At 42.5% G+C, this 16,100-nt stretch overlaps 1 long non-coding RNA gene across 1 annotated transcript; it reads right to left on the bottom strand.

The window, feature by feature from the left end:
* Positions 1 to 5: 5 nt before the first annotated feature.
* On the bottom strand, positions 6 to 15,794 carry LOC122233434. The gene is made up of 3 exons (XR_006210979.1): positions 15,623 to 15,794; positions 13,737 to 13,904; positions 6 to 90 (listed from the first exon to the last, which is right to left on the bottom strand). It is a non-coding gene; the product is annotated as an uncharacterized LOC122233434 (long non-coding RNA).
* Between the last annotated feature and the right edge of the window lie 306 nt (positions 15,795 to 16,100).

Here is a 16,100-nt window from a genome sequence, read left to right as displayed (position 1 = left end):
CCTCGGGGGGCTCCGCTGAAAGGTTTCGATCTGGTCGGGTCGGGTTTCTTCCTCACTCTCGAGCCTGGCTCGGTACCGCGAGGCTGGAACCTGGAAACCCGGGGAGAGCATCCCTGAGGCTGGGTGCCAGGTGCCTGTCCCTGCAGCTCGCAGCTGTCCCTGGGGGCACCGAGCGGCTGCACGGGTCCAGCCAAGGTAGCAGGCGCGCAGACAAACCCCGCCACGCTCCGGCCTCTCCCCGAAGCCCCGCGACTGCCCCGCGCCCCGCCCGTCGCGCCCCCGCCCGCACCGCGCTCGCACCCGCGTCCCGGGGAGGCGGCACCGCGGGAGGCATTCGGGCCGGAGCGCGAAGGGATGGGGCTCATGATCCTCCCTCGAGGCCCCTTCCACAAACGCGCACTCCAGCCCCGACTCGGCACGAAAGGATGCCCCAGGGGCCACCATCTAGGCTGGGCGGAGAAGAGCGGCAGGCGAGCGTCCAACTCACCTCCCATCCCGGGCCTGACAAAGGCTACGAACTTCTTGGGCCAGCTCGGAGTCGCGCATGCGTAAGAAGGAGCGGGGGGGGGGGGGGGGGGGGGCAAGGCTGGCAGGCCTCAGCCAGCCCCGGAACTACGAATCCCAGAAGCCTCTGGGCGCTGCCGGACTCCTTTTCTCAGCAGGTGGGAGCACACGTGGCGCGGCTGGGAGACTCGAAGGAGCTGTGGTCTCCTTTCCTCTCGCGAGAGTATCGGGCCGCAACGCTCGTGTCGGATTCACCCCGGGGAGAGCGCGGAAGCCGAGAGACGGAGCCGCGTCGGCGGGTACCCGCGCTTTGTCTCCTCGTGGGACCGCCGCGCAGTGCTTAGGGCCGCTCAGGACTTCAACCCTGACGACTCAGCTGTCAGATTATATGAGGGCATGTGGCTTTCCCCGTATTTTTGTCCTCCCAAGCTCCTCCTTTGCCTTCAAACAATGTGAAAGGTGTATTTTGGGGAACAGCGGGTTGTATCCCCAAACCGCTGTTCGTGCATCCATAGACGGCTTGTGATGCAGAGCACTGACTTCTGTGAGATAGAGGAGTTGAAAAGACTCGGCCAGTTTCAACAAGTGGGAGCAGCAGATTCTTTGAAGCCATAACAATTAATTGAAATTTATCAAAAGAGGTTGTTTGCCCAAGGGAGGGTGGTTAGTCTTTGACTGTATTCTTTCACTAGCCTCTAACTAACCAAACTCTAAAGCCTCTAAACTGCCTTTCCTCATCTCGACGAATGACTTTCATTCGTCGTTTGCCCACAAACCCCTCTGCAAAAGCCAGAAGCAGAATATGCTCAACTCTTCTTTTTCACGGTCTATCTCCAAGTCCCTAACTCAAGTTTTCTTTCCCACCAGTGTATTCTGCTCACTTGCTGGTCAGGGATCATTCTAAAGCAAGAATATAACGTTACTTTACTGCCAAAATCTTTTGAAATGGTTTTCAAAAACTTTGGGGAAAAATGATTTTTAGTCCCCACAAGAAGGCACCCCTTCTCTGGCCCCGTTATCCGGCGTAGCTCCCATCATTCACACCCTTGTGTAATCCGTCTTGAGTGTGGGTAGGACCGGTGACTCACTGTTAAACAATTGCACACGACAAAGGTGATGTGATTCTAATGCTTCTTGCTAGGAGACTCCTTGCTGGCTTTGATATAAAAAGGATTGATATTGGGGGGTACCCACATGACAAGGAACTGTGGGTGGCCAGCAAGAACCCAAACGCTGCCAACAACCCCCTGGTGCTTGGAAGTGGATCATTTCTAGGATAGTCTTCACACGAGAACCTAGCCCTGGCTGACACCTTAATAGCTGGCTGCTGAGGACCCAGTTAAGCTGTGCTCAGACCTCACCTGAAGACAGTATGAGATGATAAATGCATGCTGTTTTGAGCCACTAAATGTATAGCAATGTTGTCATGCAAAGAAAAGCTAACTAATACAGCATCCTAACTTAAATGTTTCGCTCCTTTCCCCAAACCCAACCTGGATATCCTGTGGCAGGAGGGAGGTTGTTGGATTGAGAGACTACTGAAAAATTGATTGGAAGACTAATGGCTACAGTTGGTCCTAGGGTGTGTGTGTGTGTGTGTGTGTGTGTGTGTGTGTGTGTGTGTGTGTAGGTGGGGACAGAATGGCAGCAGCAGTGGAAGACAGATGCCAAAAGGAGACTGCAGGTAGGTGCTATAGGGAGTGGGGCTGCTTTTTAGTTTTTTTTTTGTTTTTTGTTTTTTGTTTTCTGGTCCTTTCCATCTACTCTCACATTGAGCTGGGTAATTCCTTGCCTACTCCTTCACCATTTCACAGGGTAGCCTTAGAGCTGGGCTGGGAGAAGAGTGGATACTGATAGATGCAAGTATATTCATCTCAAAGGATTTTATTCAGCTTTCTCCCAGCCCGACACACACACACACACACACACACACACACACACACACACACACACAGTGAGCCAGCTGATTATTGTAAAAAAAGAGGTAGAGATAGGTCCTCTGAGGGATAAGGTAATCTGTTAGGGAGAGGGTGGTATATGGGGAGTGATCTTGCCCAAATGTTACCGCAATAGATTCTCTGCTTTAAAAATAACTCAAATCCCCCTAAGTGCCCCTTGCCATCTCCACAGACAAACATATGATCTACAGCTTGTGTCCTTCCTGGTAAGTTGAAGAGGATAAAGGAAACACTCCAGGGCTTGGTTCTCTTCCCTCCCTGTTATTATTCGGCTTATAACCTGTTGGGCCCACGGCGGGGGGGCGGGGAGATATCTGAAGAATTTTATTGCTATAAAAAGAAAATAAACTGATCAATTTATAACATATAAAGCAGAAATCAAGTGTTGGATGCTTAACCGACAACCACCCAGGTGCCCCAATAAGCAGCAATTTTAATAAGCAAAGGAACTTATATACCAGCTTGTCTTGAGTGCTGCAAGACAAGTTTATCTCTGCACCCACCCACCAGAATCTTTAAAGTTTATAAAGAGGCCTTAACTGGGTTCAGTCACATATTCAGTCCACATGGTCTCAATAACACATTACTCTCTAAAGGCTGCATCCCCAAAATGACCCTTACTGTGGCAATGGTGGGCAGAATATATATTTCCAAGAACAAGGGAGGGGGCAAGGAGCCTCCCATTGTTTGGGTCTAACTCACAGCTCGACTGGCAGTCACTCTTGATTATCTCTTCCACAATAAATAACAAGAAACTCTAAAAACTCCCAGAGACAAAACAGATCACCTACAAAACAAAGTTTGATGCTAAATCCCCAGTGTCAAAAACAGCACCTGGAATTGTGTGGCCCTTCAATAAATAATAATTGCATAAATAAATCTGATTATTCAATCATAGTACTGACTGCAGAAGAAAGTGTAATGGTGTTTTCAAATTGGAAAAGATAAAACTTAGAATTTTAGTTAAGTACCATGTAAGTGAGGCAAAATAAAGATGCTCTTATGCATATAGGACCTTGGAAATATTCTTGGACGAAGTATTTCTGCAAGAAGAAAAAATTCAAGAAGATGCTTCAAGATATAAATAAAGAGAAATAATTAGCCAAGGGTTTATCATCATCTTGGAAAGAATTTAGTAAAGAGTTTATCATCATCTTAACCAAGGAACAGAGGTAGTAAGACAGGGTGACACCAACTACGTGTACCCAACGATCCAGTACTAAAATTTTAATACCATTGGGGATGAGGGTGGGAAGTAGAAATGCAAAAGTGAGGTAATTAAGTTACTTGTCTTGCTAGAGGGAGAATACACATATTCACAAGCTTAATAAATGGATGGAATTGGGGGAAAAACACAGGTGTGAGTTTTAATAAGTTAGGTACAAGTACCATGAGAGTAAAAGTAGATGTAACATTCAAACCAGAAGAAAATAATTGATTATTTAATGGAAACCCAGACAAGAGGAAAACAAGAAACAACAATAAAGTATGATCAAGGGAAAACATTGAATAAGACTTATTATAGAATTTATCACAATAAATGTAAATGAGTCACACCCATCCGTCAAAAGGCAGAGAATCTCTGTTTGAATTAAAAACAAACAAAAAACTAACGTGAACCCCAAGATGCAGCAATATATTTTTTACAAAAGATACACTGGAAACTAAACAACAGGGAAGTATTAAAAACAAAGTGATGGCAAAGGATATACCAGGCAAAGAACTAAAAGAATACCTAGGTAAAATGTTATTATTAATAAAATTAGACTCAAGATAAAAACAACATAATGGACAAAAGAGGGACCTTATATACTTATAAAGCTCATGAGAAGTATAATCTATTGTATTGGCCTATATTTCTACTCTTTCCATTGTTCTTCTTTTCTGATGCTCTGTGAGTCCTTCCTTTATCATGTCTTTTTGTTGTTGTTTTTGTTGTTGTTGTTGTTGTTTTTGTTGTTGTTGTTAGAAATTCTCTTAGCCATTCTTTAAGGGTAGGTCTGCTAAGTGACAAATTCTCATTGTTACCATTCATCTGAGAATGTCTGGAATGCCTCTTCCTTCCTGAAGGATAGTTTCTTTGGGTATTCAACTCATGGTTGGCAATTCTTTCCTTTCAAATTGACACACTTGAAAATGTACCATTTCCTTCTGGCTTTTATGGTTTCAAATATGAGAAACCTGCTGTCATTCAGTGGTGTGCCCCTATAGGTAATGTGACATTTCTCTGCTGCTTTCAAGATTTCTTCTGTGCATTTAGTTTGCAGAATTCTAATTATGATGTGTCTTGTTCAAGATTTATTTATGTTTATTTATTTGGGATTTGTTCAGCTCCTTGAATCTGTAAATTTATGTCTTTTACCAGGTTTTGGAACTTGTCTGCCATTATTTCCTTAAATACTCTTTCAGCTTCACTCTGTCTTTCCTCTTCTTTGGGGACTCATGTTAACATTGCTTAATCTTTTGTCATTATCCCAACAGGTCCCTGAGGCTCTGTTCATTTTTTTTTTTTTTTCAGTGTATTTTTCTGTTTTTCAGATTGAGTTCATTCTATTGATCTGTACCTAAGTTCATAGATCCTATCATCTCTCATCTCCACTCTACTATTGAGCCTATCCAGTGAGGTTTTTATTTCAGTATTTGTATTTTTTAGTTTTATAATGTTCATTTGTTTCTGTATAACCTCTTTTCTTTGCCACGATTTAAAATTTTTAAATTTGTTTTGAGAGAATTTGTAAATTCTTACTGAAATATTTTTTTCAAACGATGGCTCCTTTAAATCCCTGTTGGATGAATCAAACATCTGATTCTTCTCAGCGCTGACATTGTCAACTGTCTCTTCTCCTTCAGGTTGTGATTGTCCTGGTTCTTGGTATGATGAGTGATTTTGTATTGATTCCTGGATATTCTGTCGATTACGTTAGGAGACTCTGGGTCCTATTTAAATCTTCTGTTTTAGACCGCTGTCACCCTGTTTAGGTTTAGCATACAAGTCTTGGCCTACTTTTGTGGGCTGTGATTTCAATAAGCATTTAACATTCAGAGCCTTTGTGATACTATTTCGGTCTGCTTGGTTTATCGGATCCGGCTGGGGCTCCCGCTGGTCCTTGCTGGTGCTGCCCGAGTGGGTAGAAAGAGCTTCCGCAGGCTGGGCTAAGGTGGGGAAAGGGGTCTCCAGCTCACGGGGGAAAAGAGTGCTTCCTGGTTTGGGCCCTTCATGTGGTGGCATTCCCCTGCTGGTCCAACCACCTGGTGTCTCCAGATGTGAGTGTGGACGTGTGTTGGGTGTGGAGGTGGAGATTCCCAGGGCTGGCTGGGACAGAGAGTGCTTTCTGGGCCAGCTGATTGTCTTGGTCAGATCCCCCAGGATGTGCAGATTAAAGCCTGTTTTCTCTCTGTGCATGAGAGGGGTCTCAGGCTTGGGGGAACATGGAAGCTTCTCAATCAGTTGTAGTGGTGGGATCCCCCTTGCCAGTGCCATTTCTTCTAAGTGACACTTCCCTCCTACTTCAGCTCTAGGCGGGGGAGGGGAGTTTCAGGTCCAAGGGACAAAGAGGCTTCCTGGCTGTGTGATTGTGACAGGCCTCCCCCCTCCCCACTTGCAGGTGTTCCCCATACAGCTGGTGTTCTGGATGGGTGAGGAGGGTCAGGCTTATAGGCAAAGAGAATGCTTTCCCTGGTTCTTACTGTCAGTGGGCCTTCCAATAAGTTCCCTCTCCAGTGCTATCAGGCTCCTCTGGTATTGTAGGTAGGGCCTCTATTTGATCTGGGAGAAGAATGAGCCTACCCGGGCCACCTTCTCATGCTAGGTTTGGGTTGTGAGTTGCTCTGCCACGGTGGGGTTCCTCTAGTCCTGAGGTCTGTCTCTCTACCCAGTCCATCCTCCTCTTTCTACCTATCAGAGCTCTCGTTTGTTATTTCCAGCACTTATAATGAACTCAGCAGGAAGGATCAGGGAGAAATCAGTCTACGTATCCTCTTGTCTGAACCCATTATATACCTATAAAAAATGAATGAGAGATCAAGTAGATAGAATGACTGACAGAAAAGTCAGTAATGGTAGTAGGAAAGTTTTACATAACCCCTGAGAAAGTATACACCGAGCAGACAAGAGGAAGGAGAGCTATAGAAGTTTTAATAACAGGATTAAGAAGCCCAAGATAATAGATTCACAGCAACTTGTCATGCAACAAACAGATACACATTCTATTCTAGCATACATGCATTATTCAGAAAAACTAACTATATGCTCAAATACAGAAGATGCCTCAATGAAATTAGGTATCAGGGATGCCTGGGTGGCTCAGTCAGTTAAGCATCTGGCTCTTTTTTTTTTTTTTTAATATATATTTTTTAAGTTTATTTGTTTTGAGAGAGACAGAGATAGCGTGAGTGGGGGAGGGGCAGAGAGAGAGAGAATCCCAAGCAGGCTCTGCACCATCAGCATGGAGCCGGATGCGGGGTTCAAACTCATGAAACTGTGAGATCATGACCTGAGCCAAAACCAAGAGTCAGATGCTTAACCAACTGAGCCACCTGACTCTTGACCTCAACTCAGGTTTTGATCTCAGACTCGTGAGTTCAAGCCCTGATTTGGGCTCCATGCTGGGTGTGGAGTCTCCTTAAAAAAAAAAAAAAATTCAAAATAAATAAATAAACAAAATGAGTATCAGATATCTATGTCACTACATATATTATAGATAATTGAAATACAATGCAAGACACATATGTAATTGAAAATTTTCTAATAGTCATATTTTTTAAGGTTTTTTTTTAAGAGGCAAAATGCATTAAATAAATATACTTATTTAATTCAATATATCCAGGGGCACCTGGGTGGCTCAGTGGGTTGAGCATCCGACTTCAACTCAGGTCATGGTCTCGCGGTTCATGAATTCATGCCCCACATTGGGCTCGCTACTGTCGGCCTGTCAGCGCAGAGCCTGCTTTGGATCATCTGTCCCCCCCCTCTCTCTGTCCTTTCCCCACTTACGCTCTCTCTCTCAAAACATAAATAAAAAAATTTTTTTTAAATAATTCAACATATCCACTATATTTAACTTTTAATCAGTATCAAACTTATTAATAAGACACTTCACATTTTTGTCCTAAGTCTTCTAAATCTGTTGTGTATTGTATGCTGAGAGCACGCCTCAATTTAGATTAAGCACATTTTAAGTTCTCTGTACCCACATGTGGCTGTTGGCTATCATATTGGATAGCACAGATCCATCTTCTTTGTATGTGATAAAATAGAAATAAAAATTGAAAAGGGAGCTAAAAATTCTCTACTTCTGAATATTAAGAGCAAAATAAAATATACTACTAATAAATTTTGGGTTAAAGAGAAAATAATGGAAAAAATAAAGAAATACATAGAACTGAATCACACCGAAAATTTTCATTCAAATATTGGAGGACATAACTAGAAGGATACTTGAAAGGATACACATATAATTTTTTTAGAGATTTTTTTAAAGTAATCTCTATACCCAACGTGGGGTTTGAACTCACAAACCTGAGACCAAGAGTTGCAAGCTCTACCAACTGAGTCAGTCAGGAACCCCCAGAGATACACATATAATTTTCAACACATTTTAGAAAACTTAAAAACAAGTGGGCTAAGGAGTGTGTTCAAGGAGCTAAAAAGAAGGATGGATTAAGCCAAAGAAATAAGAAATACAGAAATAATAAAGTTAAAATAAATGAACTACTAGATCCCAAAACCAGTAGTGAAAATTATCAAAACCTAAAGCTGGTAGGGTGCCTACCTGACTCAGTTCAAAGAGTGTGCAACTCTTGATCTCAGGGTTGTGAATTATGGCCCCATGTTGGCTGTAGCGATTACTTAAAAACAATTAATTAATAAAAAAAAAAAACCCTAAAACTGGTTTGGTGAATACATTAATAAGTTACACAAATCTCCAGAGAGAACGATGAATCTAAAAAAGAAAGCGGGGGTGCCTGGGTGGTTCAATCTGTTAAACGTCCAGCTCTATTTCAGCTGAGTCATGATCTCATTGTGAGATTGAGCCCTGTGTAGGGCTGAGAGCTGACAATGCGGAGCCTGCTTGGGATTCTGTCTCTGCCCCTCCCCCGGTTTTGTGCACATGCTCTGTCTCTCTAAATAAACAAACAAACAAGCTTTAAAAAAAGGAATAAAAAAGAAAGCAGACAGATGAAATTAAGCAGCAGAAATAGAGACACAACAGAAATTATTAAACGATACATTTGAAAACATAAAGTAGATAAATTTAGGAAAGTATAAAATGAAAAAATATCAGTACACAATTAAATTGGAAACTTTAGGAAATCAATTACCATGAAAGAAATTGAAATAAGAGACCATATTGCAAATTCTACCCAACTTTCAAGGAACAAATCTCTATCTTGAACAAGATGTTCTAAAAACAGGAAAATAAAGAGACAAAGCTGCCGTATTTGTTTTAGTGACTCAGGATCACCTTCGTTCTTAAAATGGATAAGGACACTATGTGGAACACAAAAATTATAAACTAATTCAACTTTTCGATATAGATGCAAAAATCCTATATCTATGGTAACTTAAGGCAACTGAATTTGGCTGGTACCATGATCAAATAGGGTTTAACATCAGGAAATCTAGCTATGCCATTTGCTACATTAATGGACTCTAAAGGATAAGAATAAAATGATTACATGATTAAATAAAACGATGAAATCAACAGAAGCCGAAACTTCATTTGGTGAAGTTCATTATCTATAAATGATTAGGTTAAAAACTCAGATAAGCTTCCTTAACTTGGTAAAATCTATTTACCAAAAGCCCAGAGCAACTGTGAATTTAACACAGATGCTTAGGAGTAGTCCCTTCAGCCTGGGAGGGAATGAGACGAGAATGTTAGCACTGTTGATGTTAAATATAGAAGAGGGAGTACAGTACTCTCCAGTATAGGAAGTGGGGGGGGGAGGGGGAGAGGGGCTGGTTAGGATGCGGGAAGAGACAAAATTTGAATGGCAATTACTTATATACGTAGAAGTTGAAATCACAGACCCTAGAGCCAGACTGCCAGGTTTTAAATTTAAAATCTTGACTCTGCTGCATACTGTCTGACCTCAGGCACATTACTTAACCTCTCTATACCTCATTTCTCTTTTTGTAAAGTGAGGACAATAAATAATACGTACTTCCCTGATGGTTGTGAAGATAAATGAGTTATACAGGTGAGGGTTAAATGGGTTCATATGTATTTTATTTAGTTCTTTGCGGATGATGTAGTAGGATACGAATATCTACAGAGAAAACCTGAAAGAAGCAACAAATCCTTAAAACCGTAAAAAATCGGTTAGCCAAGTTTCTAGATTCAGTTGGTTTACTGATACCAGTAACATTCCTCTACACCAACTGTCACAGAAAGAAACATACCGGTCACAGAATGTCAAGCTGGGTAGTAGGTACACAGGCATGTTTTACTATTATTTGAAGCAGTATGCATTCGTGTGCATGTGTCATATTTATATCATAAGCTTTTAAAAGGGAGTTCTTGGGGCGCCTGGGTGGCTCAGTCGGTTAAGCATCCGACTTCGGCTCAGGTCATGATCTCACAGTCTGTGGGTTCAAGCCCCGCGTCGGGCTCTGTGCTGACAGCTCAGAGCCTGGAGCCTGCTTCCGATTCTGTGTCTCCCTCTCTCTCTCTGTCCCTCCCCTGCTCATGCTCTGTCTCTCTCTCTGCCGCAAAAATAAATAAAAACATTAAAAAAATTTTTTTTTAAAGGGAGTTCTTTTTTCTCCTATTTTCTAACAACCTAAAAATAATTTGTGGAAGTCAGGGGTTCTGTCATTTAGATAAATCTTTGCTCTACAAAATTTGCTTTCCCAATGCATTATACATTTATATTACATTTATTTGGTGGGGGGGGGCTAATTAATGAATTTGCAGAAGAAAGAGATCATGATGCCAATATATCCATCTATATAAACCTATGTGTGTATATAATATAAATATTAAAATCTACCAAAAGTGTCAGATCTTATAACCATGAAGATATGCTATTATACCATCTTACAATCGATAATCCCAAATTGCTGCTCTTGCCTTCTGTTCTTGTATTCCCTCCTTCAAGGTCACCCCAGGCATTTCTGGGAGTGCACAGTGAGGTTCTAGAAGCTACACGGGCATAAACCAGACTTGGGGGTTCACCTCATTCTCCTGTTCATGCTCTGGCTCCCCTGGAGAACATTCACGGCCTGCTCAAATGTTGAAGGAGACTCATTATTGCCAGTCGTAAAGAAAACCACGGACCATTCTACTATTCTACCTCTTGGTACTCCCAAGTTGCCAATCTTCACAGTGTTTAGAAGGTACTAAGTTCATGAAGACGTGGGGAAGGATGGCTTTTTCTTTGCCGGTCAGCTGGATGTGGAGGGGTTCTCCTGCTGATTGATTTTATATAAAGCCTCTCAACGAGACAGGTTTTCTTTTTTTTTTTAAGATAGAGAAATCTTTTTTTTCCCCATATATATTTATTTTGAGAAAGAAAGAGAGTGCATGAGCATAAGCTGGGAAGGGGCGGGGAGAGAGGGGGAGAGAGAGAGAGAGAGAGAAAGAGAGAGACCCAAGCAGGCTCTCTGCCAGCACAGAGCCTGATACAGGGGTTGATCTCACGCCTGTGAAATCTTCACCTGCTCTGAAATTAAGAGTCAGATGCCTAACTGATTAAGCCACCCAGGTGCCCCAGAACAGTATTTTGACTCCTGGCCTTTACCATCTAATCGCTAGATCCCGGGGACCATTCTATCCCACTGCATTTTATTCAGGTTCCTCTCTTCCCAAAGCTTTTTCCTTCCCTTTACTGTTGGAAAATAAAATTTCCTACACAAATCAATTTAGCTAATATTTACTGAACATTTTTTACATGCCAGGAATCATGCTAAGAGCTCTGTCTTATTGCATTCATTCCTAATAACAAACGGCTAAGTTGGATGCTATTATCTCCGTCTTACAGATGAGAAAACCCAGACGTAGAAAGATTTATTAATGGTAGCGGCCCACATTCAAATGCAAGCTTTCAGATTCTACAACCCCGGCTCTTAAAGACTCAGTAGTGCCTCTATTCCCAAAAATAGTCTCTGGGAGGCAGCTGAAGGGGACTCTACATGAGCTATAGCTCAACCAGACCAAGTGCTTTGATATTTTAATAGTCTATATAATTATATCTTCATCAGAAAATGATAATCTCTTCTCATTTAGGCAGAACATAGTGAACATATCACAGGATTTGTGGATTAAATGGTACCTGGTTCTTGGCTTGAATGTCTTTTTCCACTGGTGTGACTTTGGACTATTTACTGTAACTCCCTGAGCCTCCACTTTTTTTGTCTTTAAAAGGAGATGATGAGGGGCCCCTGGGTGGCTCAGTCAGTTAAGTGTCTGACTCTTGATTTCGTGATCTCATGGTTCTGGAGTCCGAGCCCCATAACGGGCTGTCTTGTAGCATGGAGCCAGCTTCAGATCCCCTGTCCCCCTGTCCCTCTGCCTTTCCCTTGCTTGTGCTCTCTCTCAAAAATAAACATTAAAAAAAAAAAAAAAGGAAATATTTCCTATCTTTATTTTTTAAAATTTTGTAATGTTTATTTATTTTTGAGAGAAAGAGAGACAGAGTACTAGTGAGGAAGGGGCAGAGAGAGACAGAGACACAGAATCCGAAGCAGGCTCCACGCTCTGAGCTGTCAGCACGGAGCCCGATACCGGCTCGAATCCACAAACTGTGAGCTCTTGACCTGAGCCAAATCAGGCACTTAACCGACTGAGCCACCCAGGCACCTCAGCCCTATCTTTGAAATGGGAACGTTCCGGGGCACCCAGCTGGCTTGGTTGGAAGAGCATGTGACTCTTGATCTCAGGGTTGTGAGTTTGAGCCCCATATAGGGTGTAGAGATTATTCAAATAAATAAAACTTAAAAAAAAAAAAGGAACATTCTTCTTAGAGTAATAAGATAATACATATATATATATGTATATATATATAAAGCAATAAGATAATATATATATATATAAAGCATGGTGAACTGAGCACTTGGAAAGCAGCCATTAAGTATTAATTTCTTTCTTCTTTTCCTATCTGGGAAATAAGTAAACCGTAAGCTACTATACGTCACTATATTTCTTCCAGATAGATTTCTTTTGTAAAATAGGACTCAGGATGATGAAGATAGTCTTACCCAAGACTCTGTATGTTGTTCCTAATAAAACAATTTTTGGCTGTAAACTACCAGTGAAAATTAAAAAAAAAAACCAAACAATTCCATGCTATGCTAGTTGCAACTTGCAATACGGATTGTTTTTCCTCCTGGGGTGTGTATGCACAGGTGCTCTGTAGAACACAAAAATAATCTACAATGAAATACAATACTTCCCTTTGGGAAAATACTAAAAGCTGCTGCCGAGGGCTCTATAATTTATGTAATGATTTTTGTGTAGCTGTATTAAAATATATTATATTTTCTTAATAATATTCGTACCATGACCATATTTGAAATATTTTTCTTTTTGAGAAGGGAGAGACCAGGACAGATTCTTCCTACACGTAATGCACTCTAGTGTTTTTCTTCTTTTGTGTTCTATATCCCTCTAAAAAGGCTGGCGGGGTGGCACTAAACTGATTACAAGAACCCTTAGTGGTATGAACTCTGCATTTTATTCTGCAATGGGAAGCCAACTAAAAATTCTCCGAGTATCGGAGAGAGATGATCAGACCTGCTTTATTTTTTAACTTAATGTATACTTCATTTATACTTTTTGAGAGGGAGAGGAAGAGAGAGAATCTTCAGCAGCCTCCATGCCCAGCGTGGAGCCCAACATGGGGCTCGATCTCATGACCGTGAGATCACGACCTGAGCTGAAATCAAGAGTCAGATGCTTCACCGACTGAACCACCCAGGCACTCCCAAATATCATTTAAAAGAATTTTTTTTAACATTTATTTATTTTTGAAAGACAGAGAGAGAGAGAGAGCACTAGTGGGTGAGAGGGAGACACAGAATTTGAAGCAGGCTCCAGACTCTGAGCTGTCAGCACAGAGCCCAACATGGGGCTTGAACCCACAAACTGTGAGATCATGACCTGAGCCAAAGTCGGACGCTTAACCGAATGAACCACCCAGGTGCACCACCCCCCCCCCCCACCAAGTATCATTTTTAAATGTTTGATATAATGCCTACTTCTCAAATTCTAAGAATAAAAACAAACATGTCTTAGCCTGTTTTGCTGTAACAGGATACAACAGGTCACTTACGGACAATAGAAATTGATTTCTCACGGTTCTGGAGGCTGGAAGTTCATGATCAGGGTGCTGGTGTGGTTGAGTTCTGGTGACAGTCCTCTTCCAGGCTGCAGACTGTGGACTTCTTGCTGTGTCCTCACATGGTGGAAGGGGCCAATGTTGTACGATGCCTGTCACAAGCTCAACAAAAATACCTAGGTGTTAACCTAATAAAGAATGCCCAGGACAATACAGATATTTCTTAAGTGTCTACTTCAGATACAACATTGGTCAAAACGGAGGAGCTTCCCTTTGGAGAGGAGAGAGGAAGGTAGTAAACAGATAACCATAAATGTATGTCAAGTAGAGATAAGTATCATTAAGAAAGTATAACGGCGGGGGCGGGGTCACCTGGGTGGCTCAGTTGGTTGAGCGACCGATTTGATTTCAGCTCAGGTCATGAGCTCAAAGTTTGTGAGTCCCAGCCCCGAGTTGGGCTCTGTGCTGGTGGCAGGGAGCCTACTTGGGATTCTCTCTCTCTCTGCCCCTCCCCCACGCAGGCTTTCTCTCTCTCTCTCTCTCAAAATAAATAAACTTAAAAAAAAAAAAGGAATTATAAAGGTAGATCAGGGAGATAGTGAATGACATTCTAGGGCTCCCCTTTAACTGGTGTTAAAGGGGACATTCAAACAGGATTTGCAAAAGGTGAGGGAGTGGGAGCTATGTGGGTATCTGGGGCTAAGTGTGGCATGTTAATGAATAGCCAGGAGGCTGGCGTGCATTGAGGACGGGGGTGGAGGGTAAAGTAGTGATAAGAGACACGGGAGAGAGATGTGAGGTTGGAGATTGGATCACGACAGCAATAATTTGAAACTTTATTGATATGACCCACAGAACACACACACACACACGCACACACACACCATCATAATCAAATACGCACGTACACAGAACACTGCATTGAACAAGACATATTCTTACTACACGTAATGGACTCTAGTGTTTTTCTTCTTTTGTGTTCTATATCACTCTCTAAAAATGCTGGTGGTGTGGCACTAAACTGATTACAAGAACCCTTAGTAGTATGAACTTTGGATTTTATTCTGCAACGGGAAGCCGACTAAAAATTTTCTGAGTATAGGAGAGATATGATCAAACCCGCTTTATTTTTTAACTTAATTTATACTGTTAAAATTTATGGAAATTTCAAACACACGAAAGTTGAGGCAATAGCTTAATAAGCCCTCATTTATCTGTCATCCACTGTCAACAATTTTCAACAATTTTCCATTCTTGTTGCATCCATCAGGTCACACATTTAAAACGGACCATTAGACAACCGGGGGCTTTGGGATTTGGGGGTGGAGATAGTGTGGGGATGGGAGAGTCCAGCTGGTAGAGTGTTCCGTGGGATCTCCCTACTGAATCCCAAATTGTAGGGGTGCCTGGGTCGCTCAGTTGGTAAAGCATCTGGCTCTTGGTTTTGGCACAGGTCATGATCTCACGGTTCATGGGTTTGAGCCCCACGTCCGGCTCTGTGCTGACAGTGCTGAGCCTGCTTGGGATTCTCTCTCTCTCTCTCTCTCTCTCTCTCTCTGCCCCTCCCCTGCTCTCTCCCTGTCTTTCTCTCAAAGTAAACCAACATTAAAAAAACAACCCTCCCCCAAAATAATAGAGGCCTCAGCATTTCTTCTGAAATCCCAGCACAAGTATGTCATGGTTTGCTTTTTTTACAGGATTTTTGTGGATTCCCACTGTATTCTGGGTAGAAAAGAGCTTAGAAAGACAGGATCCAGGGCATAGATATGAAGACCGAATAGGCTGTATTTACATAGAGATTCTCCTCCTCTGTGGAAGCGGGGTGGGTGGTAAAGGCGGTGGTAAGCCTAAGGGTTTGTTCTAGAAGTTGGAGTATTCACCTTCTCAGCACCTTCTGCTTCTGGAAGTGACAACGAAGACACCAACAGCTCAACCAGCTTCAGTCTTGTCCCAGTAGAACCGAGTAGAAGCACATTCTGATGGGCCTATCGTGGAGAGGTTGGCTGTAGAATTTACCCCCAAGAAACTAAATTAACTGCATCTGTATACATATCAAATCAATCAACCAACGGATCTAGAGGACTGTCATGCCTATGAAAGTGGCTAGCAGACAGGAACTAACGGGGACAATGCTGCACATCTCCGGACAGGGACATGTAAACGTCATGGTGCTAAGAACAGCCTTACACGTTAGATTTGTTCCTCGCCCGGGGAGGGTCCCACTTCTCCACGTATCAGAATACTACACTTGGGTGACAGGAACCCTAAAGGCCGTCAAACGACCGCGTGCTCTGGGCTGAGGATGTGGGAGCGTCGGAACCACTGAAGATCTGGCCACAGAATGCGAGAGCACGGGGT

This window comes from Panthera tigris, chromosome E1 (genome assembly GCF_018350195.1).
Source record: "Panthera tigris isolate Pti1 chromosome E1, P.tigris_Pti1_mat1.1, whole genome shotgun sequence".
NCBI classification, from domain to species: Eukaryota; Metazoa; Chordata; class Mammalia; order Carnivora; family Felidae; genus Panthera; species Panthera tigris.
The sequence above is the reverse complement of the archived record's forward strand: the minus strand, read 5'-3'. Positions and strand labels throughout refer to the sequence as shown.